The sequence below is a fragment of the Salmo salar genome, unplaced genomic scaffold, assembly GCF_965601325.2.
Source record: "Salmo salar unplaced genomic scaffold, fSalSal1 ptg000536l, whole genome shotgun sequence".
In the NCBI taxonomy this organism is placed as follows: domain Eukaryota; kingdom Metazoa; phylum Chordata; class Actinopteri; order Salmoniformes; family Salmonidae; genus Salmo; species Salmo salar.
The window spans coordinates 1,125,654-1,152,589 of NW_027675413.1; the positions used below are offsets into that span (position 1 = coordinate 1,125,654).

General features: G+C 39.3%; 1 pseudogene; it reads left to right on the top strand.

Annotated features, from left to right (window-relative positions):
- Positions 1-5,270: 5,270 nt before the first annotated feature.
- LOC145876267 (uncharacterized) overlaps positions 5,271-26,936 on the top strand; it is a 48,748-nt pseudogene continuing 27,082 nt past the window's right edge.

The window sequence follows — 26,936 nt, forward strand, 5'->3', positions numbered from 1 at the left end:
GAGAGTTCTAGAAGCTAGTGAGTTTTAGGATTCTATAGTAAGAAAAAGGATAAAAAAATATTTTGATTGTATATTATTATTTAGAAATGTGTTTTTCTTGTTTTTAATTGTTGACAAGTATCGCTCGTTAGTCAGTATGTGTTACACCTGTGCTGGCTTGTCCATCTCGTTAGTGGGAAGGTGTTTCACCTGAGCTGGTCCAGGTTCTATTTAAGAGTGTCTGGCCCAGTGCTCCAGTTGTCTTGATACATGTGGAGAGTCAACACCTTTAGTTGCTCCACCTTTTTGGTTTACTTCCTGTCTTTAAGTTTGGTGTGGGTTTTTCTTTTGTTTTCCTCTTCTTGGGCAGATTTAGTGGGTCTCATGGTGGGTGTCTTTTATGTCCCAGTTGTTGTTACTAGTCAACTTCCAGTGTCCCAAGCTTATATTTTGGGTTGGATATTCCCATTAACATTTTAATCAATGGCAATTACTCATTAGTCTTTGTTTCTGTTTTTTGTGTACTAAATATTTCTGTTTATTTTCAATGTTTTTTTAATCTTTTTCCTGTGAAGCCATTTTGTTGCATCCATGTCTGAAATGTGCTGTATAAATAAAGCTTGATTTTATTTGAACATATAATGAACCCAATGACCGACCAATCAACAGACTCTTGGTCCACCTTAGTATGAAAAAACTGTATCAATCCCACTTTTCCAGCCTGCTGAAGGCGTGGTGGAGTGGTAAACACCACCCCCGGCTCTACCAGGGGCTTGAGGTGGTCTCCCACAGCTCTGATTATGTCATGTTCTGTGACCTTGCTGTTCCATTTCTTGACTGCCCCTGCAACACAGAAACACATTTAGTCATATTATATAAAACACTCAAAGTAATGGATATGGAGCATCTATGGCCTCAGTTACACCTGGCACCTAAATGTGACTTCTGTCATCTGATCACTCCAAGCTGCATTAGGTTCAGATCTACCAGGATGGGCCTTTGACACAGTATGGATACAGTCAGGCCACCAAATATGCATCAGCAATGTAAAGAGATGTTGGGAAAAGTACATTATACACAAATGACCTTCGTAATATCAAAGAACAAATGTGTGTGCCTGAGGGGAAATTAACTTCATACAGCCAAAAGGGTGAGAAATTACACCAATATCAGTGGACAATTTGCACTAATGTAAATAAACATAGATGGAACATATTCCCTTTAGCTGACGTGATGAACCGCTAAGGGGACATAAATATTTACCATCTAAACCATGTGTGACCTCTCACCTCTCTGGCTGTAGAAGTGTTCTGCCTAACCAGTCCCTCAACAGCTCTCTGACTGAGCTCCACCCTCACTGGGTCTTCAGAGGAGAGGAAGGCTGAGGAGGGATGGAAGGATGAATGGTTCAGTCAGTCAATAATGTGTAGAGCTGCTGTCTATGCTGTCTGACAAAATCACTATTTTAGTAGTTCATTAAAGTAAATAAGGCTTTATGACTGCTGAATACCAACTATCAATCACTTAGATCATGTATTTTCAGGTAGAGATACATCCTTGGGACGTCCCTAGCCCGTTGAAGTTGACATTTAAAATGGTTAAGGTAGGGGTTAAGGTTAGGGTTTAGGGTAGGGATGTACCAAGGATCCCAGATAGCATTGACCATTGTGCATTCTTCTGTCTCTTTTACATAGCAGGTGATGGGTTCTGACTTCTGAACTTGAAAATATTAAATATCCTTATTATGTGAAATTGAATGAAACAATAATGTATGTTGATGGTCATATAATGTACAATATTCCATGATGTTTCTATATGATAACAATAGAGTAATATATTTAATATGATGTACAATATTCCATGATGTTTCTATATGATAACAATAGAGTAATATATTTAATATGATGTACAATATTCCATGATGTTTCTATCTGATAACAATAGCGTAAAATATTGAATATACAATTTTTTTAACAGTTTCACAAATTCATTTTAATTAACTTAATCATTATGATTCAACATCAGTTCACCCTCTCACCTCATACTGTATTGGAGCAGCAGCAGCTGACTGCCCAGTTCAACATCAGTTCACCGTCTCACCTCATACTGTATTGGAGCAGCAGCAGCTGACTGCCCGGTTCAACATCAGTTCACCGTCTCACCTCATACTGTATTGGAGCAGCAGCTGCTGACTGCCCGGTTCAACATCAGTTCACCGTCTCACCTCATACTGTATTGGAGCAGCAGCGGCTGACTGCCCGGTTCAACATCAGTTCACCGTCTCACCTCATACTATATTGGAGCAGCAGCAGCTGACTGCCCAGTTCAACATCAGTTCACCGTCTCACCTCATACTGTATTGGAGCAGCAGCAGCTGACTTGATCGTTGATACTAATCATCATGTTTGAATCTGAGAGTAAATAGAGCCGACTACACTCTAAAAATGAAGGGTTCAACTGGAGTCGTTCTCAGATCCCCTAAGAACCGTAGGGTTCTTGGTCAATGAAAAACAGCCCCAAAAGGTTCTTCAAAGAACTTGTTAGAAGGTGGGTTCATCGAGGAACCTCCGTTGTTGCTGGACTTCTTCCGGGAACTTCGCAATTACAACTGAAAACGATGGTGACAAGTTTGGATGCGACAACAGTTAAAAAGGTTAAGTTGGGTTGATGTTTGGCTCTGAATATGTCTCGAAATAATGTATTATAATAAAATAACATACTAATAATGAATAACGAAGACAATGATAGTTTTCTGTGAATATCTTCCATAACGTTACTATAGTTAATTAAAGTTAATATTAGAAAGCCGGGTTTGACCGTCGGCGTTGTATGAGCTACAGTACAGTACCGTTAGCTAGCTAGCTAACGTTATGTCCTAACTAGGCACAACTAGGTTTGGATTATTTCCTCAACTATATTCTTTCCCATATATTGTATATCGTTTCCATAAAGACAACATGGCTTTACACTCATTAACGTAAGTTTCCAATCTAGAGCAGTTCTCATTTTTGTGATAATGAACTAGCTAACGTTAGCTTCGTTAACTAACTAACTAAGGACGGTGACCTGTCCAGACGAGATGTTACAACGAACTGAATCGTCAATGGAGGTCTTCCTCTTTATATAGCCTGCTACAGCATGCAATACTATTAACTCACAAGGGGGCAGAACGTTACATGTACAATACTATCCCATTGTGGAAACGTTACATGTACAATACTATCCCATTTTGGAAACGTTACATGTACAATACAATCCCATTTTGGTAACGTTACATGGACAATACTATCCCATTTTGGAAACGTTACATGTCCGCCCCCTTGTGGAGGGAAATTAATATCTTAGATGGTAGCTGTAGATGGGATTCAAATGCATAATGGTATTAATACAGTGTCTAGACTACCTCTTTTGTATAAATGCCCTTCAGAATCCAAACACAGTATTGCCACGCAGCAAAATGTTGTGTATAATCTTTCAAGTCAGCCTGATAAAATATTGAACAATTTGTGTACAAAGATATCTTGAAATGTGATATTATGCCTGTATGGCAGTACTGTTACTGTATGGCAGTACTGTATTGGCTAGTGCTTTCTCCAATATGTTCTTCTATTTTACATTACATTGTATGTCGATGCCATATATCTTTCAATATTCATTTAAAAAAAAAAATATATATATATATATATATATATATATATATATATATATATATTAATACTTGTAAGACTATTCTTTGACACATTTTCTCTTCCTTTGAAATTCTTATAGGACAGAACATGGACACAATGCAATTGGGATCAAGAAGAAGGTACAGATATGTTGTAGGACAGCTGCATTTGAAGTGTACATTTAACCTACATAACAGTCAATACAAACATAGAACATCACCCAAAACACCCAAAACAAACACTCCCTGCCACACCCTGACCAAACTACAATAACAAATAACCCCTTTTACTGGTCAGGACGTGACAGCACTGTTTTTCAGCCAGAGACAGCAGAGTCATCATTCACCGTTTTGCCGCCTTCTGAGAGCCTATGGGAGCCGTAGGAAGTGTCACGTTACGGCAGAGATCCTCAGTTTTCAATAAAGAGAGTGTAGAAGGCCAAGAAATGGTCAGCGAGGGCACTTCCTGTAAGGAATCTTCTCAGGTTTTGGCCTGCCAAATGAGTTCTGTTATACTCACAGACACCATTCAAACAGTTTTAGAAACTTTAGGGTGTTTTCTATCCAAAGCTAATAATTATATGCATATTCTAGTTTCTGGGCAGGAGTAATAATCACATTAAATCGGGTACGTTTTTTATCCGGCCGTGAAAATACTGCCCCCTAGCCATAACAGGTTGTAGTTACAGTATACTACAATTAACTAATAGTATGTAGTATATACTCATTAAGTATGTAGTTACAGAATACTACAATTAACTAATAGTATGTAGTATATACTCATTAAGTATGTAGTTACAGTATACTACAATTAACTAATAGTATGTAGTATATACTCATTAAGTATCTAATATACAGTATACTACAATTAACTAATAGTATGTAGTATATACTCATTAAGTATGTAGTTACAGAATACTACAATTAACTAATAGTATGTAGTATATACTCATTAAGTATGTAGTTACAGTATACTACAATTAACTAATAGTATGTAGTATATACTCATTAAGTAAGTTGTATACAGTATGTTAGTATGGGTAGTCAAACACAGATATTCGCCTTTTTTCAATTGTTTTCAATGCCATTACATTAAAGGAGAAACATACCTACATTCAATAACATTTATACATTGTCTGAAACCTTTGTTTTAAACCCTTCTCAAAGTTGGTGCCTTGCCGGATTTGTATTTTTTTTATTTTTTTTATTTAACACTACTTGACTTTCCTTGTATTTATGGCAGTGTAGTTCCCTTCAGGGTCAGTCAACTTTGGTACAACATACTATAGGGAGTCGCGACTTCGGTTGAAGGATCTAAAATCACACCTGAAAAGGCCAATGAAATCCGCTCCGGACTGGAAGTCCCGCCTTCCACAGGTGATGAGGGTCAGGCTGGGATTCATTCCTTCCATTATTCCGCTCTTCACCTCGGTGTGAACCGGAACAATTCATGCTACTAAAACATACAATTGGAACACGAGACTGTCTTACGTTGCTCCAACTAAACTGACCCTTAGTGGTAGAGTGTGATCAACCCCTGGACTTTGTGTGGTTCTCATAGTTTCCTAATCACAATGTCCTGGTTATAGCAATGAGTAAGATGGCTAAAAATGAGACCTAGGCAATGAAAGTTAAGACCGAGGTAAAGTTGGATTTATATTCACACATTCAGATATTCAACAGACATTGGCCAAAAGCCATTTAAAATGGTATAAATCAATAACTAATTCATTGATTATCACAGAAACATCAAACTAGATTTATTATATACATGTCTAGCATACTTTTACAACTTTTTTTAAACAAAAATTCCAGTTTTGATTTTATAGAAATACATAAATATATAAAATGCCATTTAAAAGTGGTATAAATCAATAACTAATTCACCATTTGTCACAGAACAAATAATAATAAAAAGTTAATTTGTGAAATGTCTTTCCTTAATGCATTTGAGCCAATCAGTTGTGTTGTGACAAGGTAGGGTTTTCTCACTTTCTAGTAGGCTTATATTGAACATATGGCAAATAGGAGTGGCGATGTCGTCCTCTATTATCCTCAGTCATTTTTCCATCCAAGTTGTCAGACCCCGGTGGCCTGAAAAAGAAAAGGAGAACTTCACGCTCCAGGAGCTCAGATGCAATAATTTAATAACCTAATAACCAACGTTTCCACAGACAAGCTGTCTTCATCACGGTATAATGACAAACACTGCAGGTAACTGGTTTATATTGTGTCAAAGGACACACACAGGTGTCTGTAATCATGTCTGAGTGTGGCCTGATATCATTGGTTCATTTACAGATATAAATAGAACATATGAAAACATAAATGGATAGCATACGATCATAGATACAATTTGGCTATGTAGACCTACAAACATTTACAATGAATAGAAATATTACAATAATGGATACATAGACCTCCAAACATTTACAATGAATAGCAATTTTACAATAATGGATACATAGACCTCCAAACATTTACAATGAATAGCAATATTACAATAATGGATACATAGACCTCCAAACATTTACAATGAATAGCAATATTACAATAATGGATACATAGACCTCCAAACATTTACAATGAATAGCAATATTACAATAATGGATACATAGACCTCCAAACATTTACAATGAATAGCAATATTACAATAATGGATACATAGACCTCCAAACATTTACAATGAATAGCAATATTACAATAATGGATACATAGACCTGCAAACATTTACAATGAATAGCAATATTACAATAATGGATACATAGACCTCCAAACATTTACAATGAATAGCAATATTACAATAATGGATACATAGACCTCCAAACATTTACAATGAATAGCAATATTACAATAATGGATACATAGACCTGCAAAGATTTACAATGAATAGCAATATTACAATAATGGATACATAGACCTCCAAACATTTACAATGAATAGCAATATTACAATAATGGATACATAGACCTCCAAACATTTACAATGAATAGCAATATTACAATAATGGATACATAGACCTCCAAACATTTACAATGAATAGCAATATTACAATAATGGATACATAGACCTCCAAACATTTACAATGAATAGCAATATTACAATAATGGCTACGTTGAGACAGACGGGAGCAAAGGTCTTTAAATTAAAGATCCAGACAGCCTCTTGTTTTTAACAATAAATTGTCGAGGTCACCCCCTCTCCTAGGGAGGGTGACGTGTTCGATGCCGATATAATGTAGGGACGAAATCAAGGGGTTCGCTTCCAAAAAGATTTTACCACAAGGACAAATGAAAAGATAAATAACTGCCTTAGTGGTGCACCTGATAACACCTGTGATTGGGATCTGTTTCCCTGTTTGGGGGTGTTTGAAGGATCTACATTTGTAAGTGCCATTGCATTGAGCGCAGTGACCAAATTAATGAATGAATATGAAACTGCCTTAAATACAGATGTGAATGATAGTATGTTTTAAATTCTCACTTAAAATATGCATTGCTCTATTTGAACGTCTCAATATAATATTATTATTTCATGAAAGGAATGAAAAATAAATTTGTGTGCAACAACAACAAAAAACGTATCTTAACTACGTTTCCCTCCAGTCAGCAGACGGCGATGTGCGTCTTTCAGGTGATGCTGCAGCGTGACGCAGAAACATTTAGACTGTTTCTGTGCATATTTGCCTCTGTGTTTTAAATATACTTCTGACATCTAGTTAATTGCCCCCATTTACATGTTATAGGTACATTGTTAGTCAACTAGCTGGCTTGATAAGTTAGCCTAGCACTAAACTAGTCGCTCATGCTAACTAGCTAGCTAACATCCCCGAACATGAGCTCCCTAAACTACTCCCCTCCTGTTAAAGAAGAGGAGGTCTGCTGGACGGAGAAAGAAGCTCTGGGGCTGAACATTGTCGTGAAAGAGGAGAAGGAAGAGGAGGATGTCACAGTAAAACAAGAAGTAGAGGGTGAGGCTGTGACAGTGAAAGAAGAAGAGAAAGACGTTTCAGTGAAAGAAGAGGAAGACACGTTCAGAGTGAAAGAGGAGGAGGATGTTACAGTAAAAGAAGAGGAGGAAGAGAAAGAGGAGGATGTTACAGTAAAAGAAGAGGAGGAGGTGAAAGAGGAGGATGTAGTTTTTGGAGTGAAGGAGGAGAAAGAGGGAGAGATAACTGTCATATTGACAGAGGAGTCAGGAGATCTGATTACCATCAGTAAGTACTGTCTTAAAAACGGGCTCTAACTGTCCAAAGGGTTTGAACGAATGTGTTGTTTTAAAGCAGCATGCTACTGAAATTCTATACTTGAAGATGTTGTTCTGTACTATAGGAATTCATGTTATAATATAATGTTAAAGCTACATTTTAAAATGGATGATTAAAGCCCTGAATGCTGATTGGCTGACAGCCGTGGTATATCAGGCCGTATACCACGGGTATGTCATGTATTTTTACTGTTCTAATTATGTTGGTAACATGTTTATAATAGCAATAAGACACCTCAGGGGTTTGTGATAGATGGCCAATATACCACGGCTAAGTTCTGTATCCGGGCACTCTGTGTTGAGTCGTGCTTAAGAACAGTCTTTAACCGTGCTATATTGGCCATATACCACACTTCCTCTGGCCTTATTACTTAACTGTAACATGTGTATACCATCAGAGTCCCCCCACCACAAAATCACAACTTAATTGTCTCACAGAATGGCAAACATGTTATAAATGAAATTTTTGACGTGTGTCCATTGTAGGCCTTGCGTAGAGTGTGTATACCCGCAAAAAGCAGATTTCTAAATAATGTTGGAGAAATACATAAAATAAGTGTCACGTCCTGACCATAGTAACTGGTTATTTTCTATGGTAGAGTAGGTCAGGGTTTGACAGGCGGTGTTTTGTGTTTTTCTATGTTTTCTATTTCTATGTGTTAGTTCTAGGTTTTCTATTTCTATGTTTTTTTGGGGGGTTGATCTCCAATTGGAGGCAGCTGGTCCTCGTTGCCTCTGATTGGAGATCATATTTAAGTAGGGGTTTTTCTTCCTGGGTTTTTGTGGGCAGTTGCATTCTGTTTAGTCTCTGTACCTGACAGAACTGTAAGTTGATAATTTCCTTTTGTTATTTTGTCATTAGTGTTTTGAGTAAATAAATATAATAATGAACACTCAACACGCTGCGTTTTGGTCCCCTCTATACGACGCCCGTTACAATAAGAAGCATTATTGAAATGAAATGGACACGTGTTATGGGGAGACTGAACATATTAGCAAAAGGACAAGCGTTTTGGGGAGACTGAAAATATTAGCAAAAGGACAAGTGTTTTGGGGAGACTGAACATAATAGCAAAAGGACAGTTTGTAAGTCTTCAAAATAACAATTTTGAAGGAAAGGTGTGGCTAAACAAAAAAATATAATTTAGAGAGATAGTAATGTCCATTATTACTTTAGAGATGAAGTGGGACACCAACAAAACGTTATTGACATTGGATCAACTGCAGCCTATAACACTGACTGGAATAGTAATATATATTATTATAGAGCTCTGATCAGCCTATAAACATGACATTATCTATTATTATAGAGCTCTGATCAGCCTATAAACATGACATTATCTATTATTATAGAGCTCTGCTCAGCCTATAAACATGACATTATCTATTATTATAGAGCTCTGATCAGCCTATAACATGACATTATCTATTATTATAGAGCTCTGATCAGCCTATAAACATGATCTATTATTATAGAGCTCTGCTCAGCCTATAAACATGACATTATCTATTATTATAGAGCTCTGCTCAGCCTATAAACATGATCTATTATTATAGAGCTCTGCTCAGCCTATAAACATGACATTATCTATTATTATAGAGCTCTGCTCAGCCTATAAACATGATCTATTATTATAGAGCTCTGCTCAGCCTATAAACATGACATTATCTATTATTATAGAGCTCTGTTCAGCCTATAAACATGACATTATGTATTATTATAGAGCTCTGATCAGCCTATAAACATGACATTATCTATTATTATAGAGCTCTGCTCAGCCTATAAACATGACATTATCTATTATTATAGAGCTCTGATCAGCCTATAAACATGATCTATTATTATAGAGCTCTGATCAGCCTATAAACATGACATTATCTATTATTATAGAGCTCTGTTCAGCCTATAAACATGACATTATCTATTATTATAGAGCTCTGCTCAGCCTATAAACATGACATTATCTATTATTATAGAGCTCTGTTCAGCCTATAAACATGACATTATCTATTATTATAGAGCTCTGATCAGCCTATAAACATGACATTATCTATTATTATAGAGCTCTGTTCAGCCTATAAACATGACATTATTTATTATTATAGAGCTCTGCTCAGCCTGTAAACATGACATTATCTATTATTATAGAGCTCTGATCAGCCTATAAACATGACATTATCTATTATTATAGAGCTCTGATCAGCCTATAAACATGACATTATCTATTATTATAGAGCTCTGATCAGCCTATAAACATTACATTATCTATTATTATAGAGCTCTGTTCAGCCTATAAACATGATCTATTATTATAGAGCTCTGTTCAGCCTATAAACATGACATTATCTATTATTATAGAGCTCTGATCAGCCTATAAACATGACATTATCTATTATTATAGAGCTCTGATCAGCCTATAAACATGACATTATCTATTATTATAGAGCTCTGCTCAGCCTGTAAACATGACATTATCTATTATTATAGAGCTCTGATCAGCCTATAAACATGACATTATCTATTATTATAGAGCTCTGATCAGCCTATAAACATGACATTATGTATTATTATAGAGCTCTGATCAGCCTATAAACATGACATTATCTATTATTATAGAGCTCTGCTCAGCCTATAAACATGACATTATCTATTATTATAGAGCTCTGCTCAGCCTATAAACATGACATTATCTATTATTATAGAGCTCTGCTCAGCCTATAAACATGACATTATGTATTATTATAGAGCTCTGATCAGCCTATAAACATGACATTCCCTGAGAGATTAGATTTGGAGCTCTTCATCATTTGTTTTTAAATCTCACCGTCACCAAGTTTATTATTAATGATGTAATGTTGTGAAAACTGACCTCAGGGTATTGAGGGATCTAGTCTAGATTAAACCTCATAGGAAGACATTTTTATTTAATGCAGGTTTCATTCAGGTCTCTGTTTAACTAGATACTCTGTTTGTCTTTGGCAGGAGAGAGACCAGACTCTGACAGCAGGAAGAGTTCCTCAGGGGAAACAGACCCAGAGACGCCTAACCAACACCACTGCTCCCACTGTGGAAAGAGTTTTAGGTGGTTTGGGAGCCTGAAAATGCATGAGAGAACACATACAGGAGAAAAGCCCTACCACTGTTCCCACTGTGGAAAGAATTTTACTCAGTTAGGAGCCCTGGTTGGGCATGAGAGAACACACACGGGAGAGAAGCCTTACCACTGTTCCCACTGTGGAAAGAGTTTTAGGTGGTTATGGGTCCTGAAAAAGCATGAGAGAATACACACGGGAGAGAAACCTTATCACTGTTCTCACTGTGGAAACAGTTTTAGGTGGTTAGTGAGCCTGAAAACGCATGAGAGAATACACACAGGAGAAAAGCCTTTCCAATGTTCCCAGTGTGAAAAGAGTTTTAGGTGGTCGGGGAGCTTGAAAAAGCATGCGAGAAAACACACAGGAGAAAAGCCTTTCCAACATACTAATACACAGGAGGAGAAGACATACCACTGCTCTCATTGTGAAAAGACATTTTCCCAGTCAGAGGACCTGAAATCACACGAGAGAATAGAGAGGCTGTGTTCTGACTTGTGTTTCTGACTGAGAATTTGTCCACGGCCAGGATTCATAGGGCCAGGGTGTCCGCTATGGACGCCTGGAAAAAATCAGCAGTGGACATTTCTGAACGTTTATCCAACAGACCTGTACATCCATGAATGGATCTCTATAATGTGTAACTATTTCTGATGTATGTGTTGTGATGAATTGTTTAATAGATGTACTATGTTAGGTATATTTATCTGTGGTTTAATTTGAACAGATTTTACTGATGCTATTAGATTGCTGTGTGGGGGGAGTTTTATATATACAGTGCCTTCAGAAAGTATTCACACCCCTTGACTTGTCCCACATTTCGTTGTGTTACAGCCTAAATTTAAAAAATATTTTTATTTATTTTTATTTCACCTTTATTTAACCAGGTAGGCCAGTTGAGAACAAGTTCTCATTTGCAACTGCGACCTGGCCAAGATAAAGCATAGCAATTCGACACATACAACAACACAGAGTTACACATGGAGTAAAACAAACATACAATCAATTATACAGTAGAAAAATCTATATACAGCATGTGTAAATGAGGTAGGATAAGAGAGGTTAGGCAATAAATAGGCCATGGTGGCGAAGTAATTACAATATAGCAATTAAACACTGGAATGGTAGGATGTGCAGAAGATGAATGTGCAAGTAGAGATACTGGGGTTAAATGGATTCAATACCCCATAATGTCAAAGTGGAATTATGTTTTTGGAAATGTTTACACATTTAATTAAAAGCCTAAATAAGTTCAGGAGTAAAGATTTTGCTTAACAAGTCACATAAGTTGCATGGACTCACTGTGTGCAATAATAGTGTTTAACATGATATTTGAATGAATACCTCATCTCTGTTCCCCACACATACAGTTATCTGTATTGTCTCTCAGTTGAGCAGTGAATTTCAAACACAGATTCAACCACAAAGACCAGGGAGGTTTTCCAACGCCTCGCAAAGAAGGGCATGTATTGGTGGATGGGTAAAAAAAAGCAGACATTGAATATCCCTTTGAGCATGGTGAAGTTATTAATTACACTTTAGATGGTGTATCAATATACCCAGTCACTAACTCAGTTGCTGGAGAGGAAGGAAACCGCTCAGGGATTTCACCATGAGGCCAATGGTGACTTTAAAATAGTTAGTGTTTAATGATTGTGATATGAGAAAACTGCGGATGGATCAACAACATTGTAGTTACTCCACAATACTAACCTAAATGACAGAGTGAAAAGAAGGAAGCATTCCCAGTCAGAGGACCTGAAATCACATGAGAGAATAGAGAGGCTGTTGGCACTAAAGTAATACTACAAAAGAATGTGGCAAAGAAACAAACTTTATATCCTGAATACAAAGCGTTATGTTTGGGGAGGGTTTGGAGGGTTTGGCTGGCCGGGACGTCCTTGTCCCATTGTGCTCTAGCGACTCCTTGTGGTGGTCAGCATGCACGCTGACTTCGGTCGCCAGCTGGACAGTGTTTCCTCCGACACATTGGTGTGGCTGTCTTCCGGGTTAAACGAGCAGTGTGTCAAGATGTGCAGTGCGGCTTGGCAGGGTCGTGTTTCAGAGGACACATGGCTCGACCTTCGCCTCTCCCCGGAGTCCGTAGGGGAGTTGCAATTGGATATCATGAAATTGGTGAGAAAAAGGTGTAAAAGTACAAAAAAATATATATATATATATATATATACACTCGTACTGAAATTTGATTTTTCGATGATCTGGCAGATGTGAAAACCATGTAAACACCTGCAAGACTTCGGTTAGAAGTGAATCACCTGCCTGGACATCCTAAGAAGCACACAGAGACCTGCATTTTGAAGTGGGTTTAATAATACTTGTGAAAACTGACTTCAGGTGATTGAGGGATCTAGTCGAGATTAAACATCATAGGAAGTTTTATCATGTTTCATTCAGGTCTCTGTTTAATTAATTATATAATCTGTTTGTCTTTGACAGGAGAGAGACCAGACTCTCCTTCTGACAGCAGGAAGAGTTCTTCAGAGGAACCAGACCCTGAGATGTCCAAACCAGCAGGACAACATGACTGCTCCCAGTGTGGAAAGAGTTTTACTCAGTAAGGGAGCCTGAGAACACATAAGAGAATACACACTGGAGAGAAGCCTTACCACTGCTCCTTGTGCGGAAAGAGTTTTAGGTGGTTAGGGAGCGTGGAAAGGCATGAGAGAACACACACAGGAGAAAAGCCTTTCCAATGTTCCCATTGTGGAAAGAGTTGCACCCAGTTAGGGAGCCTGAAGGAGCATGAGAGAATACACACAGGAGAAAAGCCTTACCACTGCTCCCACAGTGGAAAGAGATTTACCCGGTTAAGGTACCTGAAAGAGCATGAAAGAATACATACACATACACAGGAGGAGAAGACATACCACTGCTCTCATTGTGGAAAGACATTTTCCCAGTCAGAGGACCTGAAATCACATGAGAGAATAGAGAGGCTGTGTTCTGACTTATGTTTTTGATTGAGAAATTGTGTTTTTGTTCATTCTACATTAAATAATATTGTATGAATGAAATCATACTGAAAAATAGGTCTACATGTTTTTTCCAGCTCAAGACATGATCATGTCGAAAATCGGATTAAAAGAGTAAAAAAAAAATGTTTTGATTATGAACTTAAGATTGATTGAATGCAAGTGTAAACCCCTAAATGTTGTTCACTATATCATTGGGATATTTCAAACATGTTAATTATTAAATAGATTGATATTAGTATTTCTTCATTCAGATTGTCATTGTAAATGCGTATTGGTTCTCAATTGACATATCTGATTAAATAAATGTGAAATAAAGTAAATGCCATATTATTTTTGGGAAGTCTATTTGGTTCTATGTTGGGACTATAAGGATATTTTGAAGATAAATACACAAGGCAGAGTACGAGAGAGACAGAGGACGAGAGGTCAGTACAGTACTAACAACCAATGGAAATAGTGTTTTTTCCTGTAATAGGGAGTTATTGATCAGTGGTTCAGCAACATGGGAGGATGTAGATGTACACTACCGTTCAACAGTTTGGGGTCACTTAGAAATAACCTTTTTTTTTAAAAGAAAGCCATTTTTTGTCCATTAAAATAACATCAAATTGATCAGAAATACAGTGTAGACATTGTTAATGTTGTAAATGACTATTGTAGCTGGAAACGGCTGATTATTAATGGAATATCTACATATGCGTACAGAGGCCCATTATCAGCAACCATCACTCCTGTGTTCCTATGGCACGTTGTGTTAGCTAATCCAAGTTTATCATTTTAAAAGGCTAATTGATCATTAGAAAACCCTTTTGCAATTATGTTAGCACAGCTGAAAACTGTTGTTATGATTAAAGAAGCAATAAAACTGGTCTGCTTTAGACTAGTTGAGTATCTGGAGCATCAATGTAACCTCTCAAATTCATAGACAGGTGTTGCGTCTATTTTTACCCAAAAGTAGTTTTTTACCCGGAGACTGTAGTGCTACTTTCTCAAAATGAACATAAATGCTGTAGGGGGAGGGTTCTGGTGTTTTACCAGGAGACTGGGGCCGATCCCCATTTAGGAATGTATGTCTTGCTTACTCACACTCTGCATGTGTTGATACCTTGCTGAAAACCCTCACAGTTGTTGGCCAACAGATTTTGTCATGGAGTTTTCATTCAATAGGGTTTAGAGTCCATTTCATCTTAAGCCATTCTTTTAAATACGGTAATACCTTTAATTAGAATGTTGTATCTTTAAATACCTTTTCATTCTAATTTTGTTGACGGACTCAATAGAATACACGGAGTCAGAAACTAGGGATCAATTCAAGAAAGTCATCATTCGTCTCTGTTTCAACACCAACTGGTAGATTTAAAAATACTCTGATCTTGTAGATTATTTAGGTACATTTTAGGGTTAGGAAAGTATGTATGAATCATAAAAACAATAGTCCTATAAATCTACCCTAATTCTTACTAATCATGGAAGTTTGATGACAACGGCCCAATCCTACATTTACATAAGTGTTCAGACCCTTAACTCAGTACTTTGTTGAAACACCTTTGGCAGCGATTACAGCCTTGAGTCTTCTTGGGTATGACACTAGAAGCTTGGCACAACTGTATTTGGGGAGTTTCTCCCATTCTTCTCTGCAGATCCTCTCAAGCTCTGTCAGGTTGGATGGGGAGCATCGCTGCACAACTATTTTCAGGTCTCTCCAGAGATGTTTGATCGGGTTCAAGTCCGGGCTCTGGCTGGACCACTCAAGGACAACAGTGCAATAATATGTAACAACTTCACAACAAATACACACATCTAAAGTAAAGGAATGGAATTAAGAATATATAAATATTTGGACGAGCAACGTCAGAGTGGCATAGACTAAAATACAGTAGAATAGTATAGAATACAGTATATACATATGAGATGAGTAATACATAGACAGATACAGTAGAATAGGATAGAATACAGTATATACATATGAGATGAGTAATGCATAGAGAGATACAGTAGAATAGGATAGAATACAGTATATACATATGTGATGAGTAATACATAGACAGATACAGTAGAATAGGATAGAACCTAGTCTGTTCATTATATACATCTACATGATGTATTGTTACACCATGTAGGAGCAGTATAGACCTAGTCTGTTCATTATATACTTCTACATGATGTATTGTTACACCATGTAGGAGCAGTATAGACCTAGTCTGTTCATTATATACATCTACATGATGTATTGTTACACCATGTAGGAGCAGTATAGACCTAGTCTGTTCATTATATACATCTACATGATGTATTGTTACACCATGTAGGAGCAGTATAGACCTAGTCTGTTCATTATATACATCTACATGATGTATTGTTACACCAACACAAAAAAAGGAAATTATATTATTTTATACTAATACAATTGCTCAGAGAAAGAGATTTAGTTTAAAATGTAATTCTCAAAAGGTTGGGGTCTGAATTATTGCCACCCATGTTTTCAATACTCCAGCACCCTCCCCTTGGGAGAATAACGACACTGAAATGTTTAATGAGATTAGAGAACACATTGGGTGGGATCTTAGACCCTTCCTCCATACAGAATCTCTCCATGTCCTTGATTTATTTTGTCTGCGCTTGTGGACTGCCCTGTTCAATTCAAACCACAGGTTTTCAATGGAGTTCAAGTCCGAAGACTGAGATGGCCATTGAAAATGTTGATTTTTGTGCCCAAATAACCATTTCGTTGTGGATGTTGATGTGTCTTGCTGGAAGATCCACTTATGGCCAAGTTTCAGCCTCCTAGCAGAGAGGTAACCAGGTTTTGGGCTAAAATATCCTGGTAGTGGGTAAAGTTAATTTATTTATTTCATACAGTAATTTTTGCTCATCTTTATCAAGGGTATCAATAACTAGGTGCTTATTTTGATATATAATCATTTGCTTCTTAATCAGAAATACAGATGTGAAGTAGAGGTTAAGTTTGTTTTACATTTTCATAAAAAATCTGAACTAATCAAACAACACTTGTTGCTCTTTGTACGTGTTGATATAATATTCATATTTAATGAAGAGAAAAAAACGTTTTCCTAAACTGCTTTATAATATTATAATTCAATGAAGAATAAAAATAGTTTTCCCTCCTCAACTGCGTTTCCTCCCTCCAGACAACAGATGGCGATATGTGTCTTTCAGGCGATGTTTCTAGTGTGACGTATAATCTAGTGGACGGAACGCTTCTTCAACAACTGCAGCCACCTCGGTAGCTCGCTAGCTGACAAAGTCGGAACATTCAAGTTCTTTAGACACTTTCCTGGTTTAATTGTAACTGTGATTTAAACATACTTATGTGTAAACAACTAGCTACCCCATTTAATTTCATATTTACGTTGTAAGTCAACTAGCTGGCTGGTTAAGTTAGCACTAGCCTAGCTAGCTAACATCCCCGACCATGAGTTCACTAAGCTACTCTCCTCCTGCTAAAGAAGAGGTCTGCTGGACGGAGAAAGAAGTTCTCGTGAAAGAGGAGGAGGCTGTTACAATACAAAAACAAGTAGAGGGTGAGGCTGTTACCGTGAAAAAAGAAGAGAAAGACGTTTCAGTGAAAGAAAAGGAGGAAGATGCAGTTTTTGGAGTGAAAGATGAAGAGGGGGAGATTACTGTCACATTAGAGGAGGACGAAGAAGAGAAGACTGGAGAACTGATTAACACCAGTAAATACAGTGAGTACTATCTAATAAAACAGGGACATTGATCTGATTAACACCAGTAAATACAGTGAGTACTATCTAATAAAACAGGGACATTGATCTGATTAACACCAGTAAATACAGTGAGTACTATCTAATAAAACAGGGACATTGATCTGATTAACACCAGTAAATACAGTGAGTACTATCTTATAAAACAGGGACATTGATCTGATTAACACCAGTAAATACAGTGAGTACTATCTAATAAAACAGGGACATTGATCTGATTAACACCAGTAAATACAGTGAGTAATATCTTATAAAACAGGGACATTGATCTGATTAACACCAGTAAATACAGTGAGTACTATCTAATAAAACAGGGACATTGATCTGATTAACACCAGTAAATACAATGAGTACTATCTTATAAAACAGGGACATTGATCTGATTAACACCAGTAAATACAGTGAGTACTATCTAATAAAACAGGGACATTGATATTTTATTTTATTTTTTTTACCTTTATTTAACCAGGTAGGCAAGTAGAGAAATAGTTCTCGTATACAATTGCGACCTGGCCAAGATAAAGCAAAGCAGTTCGACAACATACAACAACACAGAGTTACACATGGAGTAAAACAAACATACAGTCAATAATACAGTAGAAAAATAAGTCTATATACAATGTGAGCAAATGAGGTGAGATAAGGAAGGTAATGACAAAAAGGCCGTGGTGGCAAAGTAAATACAATATAGCAAGTAAAACACTGGAATGGTAGATTTGAAGTAGAAGAAAGTGCAAAGTAGAAATAGAAATAATGGGGTGCAAAGGAGCAAAATAAATAAATACATACAGTAGGGGAAGAGGCAGTTGTTTGGGCTAAATTATAGATGGGCTATGTACAGGTGCAGTCATCTGTGAGCTGCTCTGACAGCTGGTGCTTAAAGCTAGTGAGGGAGATAAGTGTTTCCAGTTTCAGAGATTTTTGTAGTTCGTTCCCGTCATTGGCAGCAGAGAACTGGAAGGAGAGGCGGCCGAAGGGGGAATTGGCTTTGGGGGTGACCAGAGATATACCTGCTGGAGCGCGTGCTACAGGTGGGTGCTGCTATGGTGACCAGTGAGCGGAGATAAGGGGGGACTTTACCTAGCAGGGTCTTGTAGATGACCTGGAGCCAGTGGGTTTGGCGACGAGTATGAAGCGAGGGCCAGCCAACGAGAGTGTACAGGTCACAGTGGTGGGTAGTATATGGGGCTTTGGTGACAAAACGGATGGCACTGTGATAGACTGCATCCAATTTATTGAGTAGGGTATTGGAGGCTATTTTGTAAATGACATCGCCGAAGTCGAGGATCGGTAGGATGGTCAGTTTTATGAGGGTATGTTTGGCAGCATGAGTGAAAGATGCTTTGTTGCGAAATAGGAAGCCAGTTCTAGATTTAACTTTGGATTGGAGATGCTTATAGTGAGTCTGGAAGGAGAGTTTACAGTCTAACCAGACACCTAGGTATTTGTAGTTGTCCACATATTCTAAGTCAGAACCGTCCAGAGTAGTGATGCTGGACGGGCGGGCAGGTGCAGGCAGCGATCGGTTGAAGAGCATGCATTTAGTTTTACTTGTATTTAAGAGCAGTTGGTGGCCACGGAAGGAGAGTTGTATGGCATTGAAGCTCGTCTGGAGGGTTGTTAACACAGTGTCCAAAGAAGGGCCATTAGTATACAGAATGGTGTCGTCTGCGTAGAGGTGGATCAGAGACTCACCAGCAGCAAGAGCGACATCATTGATGTATACAGAGAAGAGAGTCGGCCCAAGAATTGAACCCTGTGGCACCCCCATAGAGACTGCCAGAGGTCGGGACAACAGGCCCTCCGATTTGACACACTGAACTCTATCAGAGAAGTAGTTGGTGAACCAGGCGAGGCAATCATTTGAGAAACCAATGTTATTGAGTCTGCCGATGAGGATGTGGTGATTGACAGAGTCGAAAGCCTTGGCCAGGTCAATTAATACGGCTGCACAGTATTGTTTCTTATCGATGGCGGTTAAGATATCGTTTAGGATCTTGAGCGTGGCTGAGGTGCACTTGCTGTTTGAGGTGAAGAAACATTTGTTTTGAGAACCTCCACAAGTCATTAGTGGTTGTGCATTAAGACAATCAGAAATACTATCAGACATTCCCAAATGGGCACATTTATAGACCTACATTTGCACACAGGCAAGGTAGACTAGTCCTACTTCTATATGCGTAATTAGGTGTGCGTCCTTACTCAACATTGACAGGAGTGTTTCAAACAAAAGACAATTAATAAATTGACAACTGAAGCATCTTGCGGGGTCAGGTCTGGGTGGTCTGCCAGGGGCCGTTTCATTTAGTATCCGTTTGGGTCGGCATTGAGAATGATTGTATTGTCCCATAGTACCGAAGTTGACCGACTAAAAGGGAGTGTAACTTTATGACTATTGTTGGATTCTAAACTTTGGTCATATTAAAGACATGATAGATCAGACACAGAGTATATAAAGGAGTGAGATCTGTAGAAAGACAGAGTGGCTGTGGAATGTGCTGGGTGGACGGGAGGAGATCACAGGATTGCTTTAGGGGAAGCGGATGGACATCTGTGGATTAGGCGAAGGAAGGGTTGAGGTCAGGAGGTCAGGTCAGATCCCCTGATGGGAGTAATAAGGGTTTAGTATCCTGTTACCCTCTTCCTGTTGAACCAGAAGATGTAAGGATTGGTTTGAAGGAGTGTACAAAGTGGGGTATATATACTTGTGATGGTGAGAACATGTTTTTGTCTGAATTACAGCTGTAACGACCCTTTGGGAAGAATTAAACTTGCACAAGCTTCTCTAGTGTCCGTGAGTTATTTACTCTGAAAAATTAGAACCTAACACTATAATTACTGTTCCCTGAAGGAGGGAAATGAGGTGCAACACTTGTTTGGCCCCACCCCTTCCTGGGTCGGTGAAGAGCGGTATTAAATTTTAAGGAATAAACCCGAGCCTCACGCTCATCACCTGTGGAAGGCGGGGCTTCCAGCGACGGGTGAATGAAAATGCACTCGACCTTCGTATCATTTAGTGGCTCCTTATGTTACTCTGGGAAAACAGTTTGTGGGCACAGAAATACTAAATCATTTCAGAGTTTGCTGTATCCAATGCTAATCCAAGATGGCGTAGCAGTATGACGTGATTGTTGTTGTAAATGTTGTTGTTTTTCGTCTTTTTTTGTATATATTGCAAAATATTTCAATCTCTTTTTCCATGTTTAAATTAAATATACCTTCCGGCAATCAATGTGATACGGAGCTGCTATTTTTTTAGACCTTATAGCTAGAACCTCCATCAGAACCTAGCCATCAGGAGCTAAGCAGCTAATTAGCAACTAGCTATTTAGTCATTTTTAGCCACTGCTTTACCTTTTTAGCTCAGACACCAGCCGCTTTTTGCCTGGATTATTCCTGCCAGTCTGCACAGCGCGTTATCAAACCTGAGCATATTGGACTTTTTTTCTCCACTACATCAGCGTATTCCTGCCGTAAGCTCTGGACCATTACATCGGATAATCACAGCTAGCTAGCTGCTACCGAGTGGCCCAGCCTCGAAGCTAGCCTTGAGCCAGGCCCATCTCCCGGCCTGCTCAGTGGACCCTATGATCACTCGGCTACACAGCTGATGCCTCCCAGACTCTTCACTAAGATGACTAGAAGCCACTACATCACCGGATTCCTGCCGTGATGACCTTTGCACCGGAGTGGCTATAGTGGCTAACACCCTTGTCCTGAAGCTAGCACCAGTTAGCCTTGAGCCAGGTGCATCTCCCGGCTAGCAAACAAAATTACTCCAGCTACAATACCTCTTTTGCCAATTGGCCTGGACCCTTTGTAAACATGGAGCCCCGCCAATCCATCACGACTGGTCTGCCAACGTAATCCGTCCGATGTGCCCTCAACTGGCCTTTGCAGGATGTCGGTGACGCCCTTGTCCCGAAGCTAGCACCAGTTAGCCTCGAGCCAGGCGCGGAAGATGCTAGCGTAGTAACGACTACCTAACTGATTCCCTGTTTCATATATTCCTGTTCACTGGACCCTATGATCACTTGGCTACATAGCTGATGCCTGCTGGATTGTTCATTAATCACGGGTCTCCATTTTGTTTATTTTGTTTATCTGTCTGCCACAGCCTCGAACTCAGGCCCCGTATGTAGTTAACTGACCCTCTCTGCCCATTCATCGCCATTTTACCTGTTATTGTCTTAGCTGATTAACTGTTGTTGTCTTACCCGTTGTTGTCTTAGCTAGCTATCCCAATCAACACCTGTGATTGCTTTTATGCCTCGCTTTATGTCTCTCAACTGTCAATATGCCTTGTATACTGTTTCTTAGGGTAGTTATCATTGTTTTATTTTACTGCAGAGCCCCTAGTCCCACTCAACATGCCTCAGAGAACTCTTTTGTCCCACCTCCCACACATGCGGTGACCTCACCTAGCATAACTGGTGCCTCCAGAGATGCAACCTCTCTTATCGTCACTCAATGCCTAGGTTTACATCCACTGTACCCGCACCCTACCATACCCCTGTCTGTACATTATGCCTTGAATCTATCCTACCACGCCCAGAAATCTGCTCCTTTTATTCTCTGTTCCCAACGCACTATTCGACCAATTCTGATAGCCTTTAGCCATACCCTCATCCTACTCCTCTGTTCCTCGGGTGATGTAGAGGTTAACCCAGGCCCTGTGTGATGTCCTGGCCGTGTCTGAATCTTGGCTTAGGAAGGCAACCAGAAATTCTGAAATTTCCATCCCCAACCACAACATTTTCAGTCAAGATAGAATTGTCAAAAAGAGAGGAGTTGCAATCTACTGCAGAGATGTCCTGCAAAGTTCTGTCATACTTCCCAAGTCCATACCCAAACAGTTCGAGCTTCTAATTTTAAAAATGAATCTCTCCAGAAATAAGTCTCTCACTGTTGCCGCCTGTTATAGACCCCCCCTCAGCTCCCAGCTGTGCCCTGGAAACCATGTGTGAATTGATTGCCCCCTATCTATCTTCAGATTTGGTTATATTAGGTGACCTAACCTGGGATATGCTTAACACCCCGGCCGTCCTACAATCCAAGCTAGATGCCCTCAATCTCACACAAATTATCAAGGAAACCACCAGGTACAACCCTAAATCCCTAAACATGGGCACCCTCATAGATATTATCCTGACCAACTTGCCCTCTAAATACACCTCTGCTGTTTTCAATCAGGATCTCAGCGATCGTTGCCTGCATCCGCTATGGGTCCGCGGTCAAACGACCACCCCTCATCACTGTCAAACGCTCCCTAAAACACTTCTGCAAGCAGGCCTTTCTAATCGACCTGGCCCGGGTATCCTGGAAGGATTTTTACCTCATCCAGTCAGTAGAGGATGCCTGGTTGTTCTTTAAAAGTAATTTCCTCACCACCTTAAATAAGCATGCCCCTTTCAAAAAATGTAGAACTAAGGACAGATATAGCCCTTGGTTCACTCCAGACCTGACTGCCCTTGACCAGCACAAAAACATCCTATGGCGTACTGCACTAGCATCGAATAGTCCCCGCGATATGCAACTTTTCAGAGAAGTCAGGAACCAATACACACAGTCAGTTAGGAAAGCAAAGGCTAGCTTTTTCAAACAGAAATTTGCATCCCGTAGCTCTAACTCCAAAAAGTTTTGGGACACTGTAAAGTCCATGGAGACTAAGAGCACCTCATCCCAGCTGCCCACTGCACTGAGGCTAGGAAACACTGTCACCACCGATAACTCCACGATAATCGAGAATTTCAATTAGCATTTCTCTACGGCTGGCCATGCTTTCCTCCTGGCTACCCCAACCCCGGCCAACAGCTCCCCACAGCTACTTCCCTAAGCCTCCCCATCTTCTCCTTCACCCAAATCCAGATAGCTGATGTTCTGAAAGAGTTGCAAAACCTGGACCCGTACAAATCAGCTGGTCTTGACAATCTGGACCCTCTCTTTCTATAATTATCCGCCGCCATTGTGGCAACCCCTATTACTAGTCTGTTCAACCTCTTTCATATCGTCTGAGATTCCTAAAGATTGGAACGCTTCCGTGGTCATCCCCCTCTTCAAAGGAGGTGACACTCTAGACCCAAACTGTTACAGACCTATATCCATCCTGCCCTGCCATTCTAAAGTCTTCGAAAGTCAAGTTAACAAACAGATCACTGATCATTTTGAATCCCACCGTACCTTCTCCGCTGTGCAATCCGGTTTCCGAGCTGGTCACAGGTGCACCTCAGCCACGCTCAAGGTACTAAACGATATCATAACCGCCATCGATAAGAGACAGTACTGTGCAGCCGTCTTCATCGACCTGGCCAAGGCTTTCGACTCTGTCAATCACCGTATTCTTATTGGCAGACTCAAGAACAACCGATCAATCAACAACCGATCGCTGCCTACACCCGCCCGACTAGCATCACTACTCTGGATGGTTCTGACTTAGAATATGTGGACAGCTACAATACCTAGGTGTCTGGTTAGACTATAAACTCTCCTTCCAGACTAATATTAAAATATTAAGCATCTCCAATCCAAAATTAAATCTAGAACCGGCTTCCTATTTCACAAAACAAAGCCTCCTTCACTCACGCTGCCAAACATACCCTCGTAAAACTGACTATCCTACCGATCCTTAACTTCGGCGATGTCATTTACAAAATAGCCTCCAACACTCTACTCAGCAAACTGGATGCAGTCTATCACAGTGCCATCCGTTTTGTCACCAAAGCCCCATATACCACCCACCACTGCGACCTGTATGCTCTTGTCGGCTGGCCCTCGCTACATATTCGTCGCCAAACCCACTGGCTCCAGGTCATCTATAAGTCTTTGCTTGGTAAAGCTCTGCCTTAACGCAGCTCACTAGTCACCATAGCAACACCCACCCATAGCACGCGCTCCAGGAGGTATATCTCACTGGTCATCCCCAAAGCCAACACCCCCTTTGGCCGCCTTTCCCTCCAGTTGTCTGCTGCCAATGACTGGAACGAATTGCAAAAATTGCTGAAGTTGGAGACATATATCTCCCTCACTAACTTTAAGCATCAGCTATCTGATCAGCTTACCGATCGCTGCAGCTGTACATAGCCCATCTGTAAATAGCCCATCCAACTGCCTACCTCATCCCCATGTTTTTATTTACTTTTTCTGCTCTTTTGCACACCAGTATTTCTACTTACACATCATCATCTGCACATCTATCCCTCCAGTGTAAATTTGCTAAATTGTAATTACTTCGCTACTATGGCCTATTTATTGCCTTACCTCCATACTCCATTTGCACACACTGTATATAGATTTTTCTAATTGTGTTATTGACTGTTTGTTTGTTTATCCAACGTGTAACTGTTGTTTTTGTCGCTTTGCTTTATCTTGGCCAGGTAACTGGCCTACCTGGTTAAATAAAGGTAAAAAAATATATAGTAACTTTATTGACAACACCCAAATGGATACTGTCATTAATGTGGTTCTTCAATAATTACTCATAATTCTTAATACTGTAGCTGTTTAGTTACAGTCACATGTTCAACTATCATCAGCTGATCCAGGAATGCAACAACATGCAACAACAACCAAAAGTGCTTCTTCATTCATTACTCTGGTAAAGACAGTTATGCCGTGCTCCACGTTGGATCCAACATCCCTAACAAATTGATGTTTATAATGTGTTATTGCCTGTTTGTGCACAGAGATATGCTCCACGTTGGATCCAACATTCCTGCTTTGCTCATAATGTGTAGAAAACTGTTCCTTGATGGATAGGCTATTGTACAACACACAGAGCTATTTTCCTGTATTTGTTGTTAGGTGAAGTTATGGGCCAATTTGGCAAACAAGCAGTGTACAAACCCTCATTGTCAGGCTGATGGAAAAGCCAAGGAGCATTTTACTGGTTGAAGTGTTTTTTAAGTGTAAAGCAGTTGACTTGCAACAATAACACAAACATATTAAGCAGGACATTCAAACGAGCCTTACAATTATAATCCAAGGTAGTGTGAAATGAACTCATCAGCAACCTGGAAATGGAGGTTACTCCCCTGAGTTTCCCCCATTCACATTCAGAATACATTGTGAAAAACTAAAATCTTTTCTCACCATTTTTGCTCCAGGCAGATATACTACATCCATAACTAGTGGTTTCCTCATTACCAGATATACTACATCCATAACTAGTGGTTTCCTCATTACCAGATATACTACATCCATAACTAGTGGTTTCCTCATTACCAGATATACTACATCCATAACTAGTGGTTTCCTCATTACCAGATATACTACATCCATAACTAGTGGTTTCCTCATTACCAGATATACTACATCCATAACTAGTGGTTTCCTCATTACCAGATATACTACATCCATAACTAGTGGTTTCCTCATTACCAGATATACTTCATCCATAACTAGTGGTTTCCTCATTACCAGATATACTTCATCCATAACTAGTGGTTTCCTCATTACCAGATATACTACATCCATAACTAGTGGTTTCCTCATTACCAGATATACTACATCCATAACTAGTGGTTTCCTCATTACCAGATATAGTACATCCATAACTATCGGTTTCTACAACAAAATTGCATGTGCATCGCCCTCATGCCGCAATTTTAGCAAACACAGAAAGGGGCCTATATTGGAGACCAAAAGTCGCCTGGCACACTGCTTAGAGTTTCAACAACATGAATAACTTATTTCTAGCCTACAATCATCGATGTTACTACTAATGTGAAAACAAGACAAAATATGTCTATTCTTGCTCATTTTAAGACAAATGTCAAGTAATCATTACATTCATTACAGACGTCAATTGTTGTCCAACATCATGGCTACGCTGTTGGCATCACCTTTTACAGTGGATTTCTGCTGTTGTGGGCCTTTAACCATCTGTCTGACTTTGTTGTTCACACAGGAGAGAGACGGGACTATCGTGGATCCTCTGGGGAGCCTCAACAACCTCGTGATGCTGAAGAGGCAGAGAAGAGTCTCTCCACATCAGAACACCTCAAGAAACGCCAGCGGAGAACCACAGGGATAAGATCTCACCGCTGCTTTGACTGTGGGAAAAGATGCACCTCATCAGGCATTATATCACACCGGAGAATTCACACAAGTGATAATTCTCACTGCTGCTCTGATTGTGGGAAATTTTTTAAATCTTCATCAGAACTCAAAATACACCTGAGAAATCACACAAAA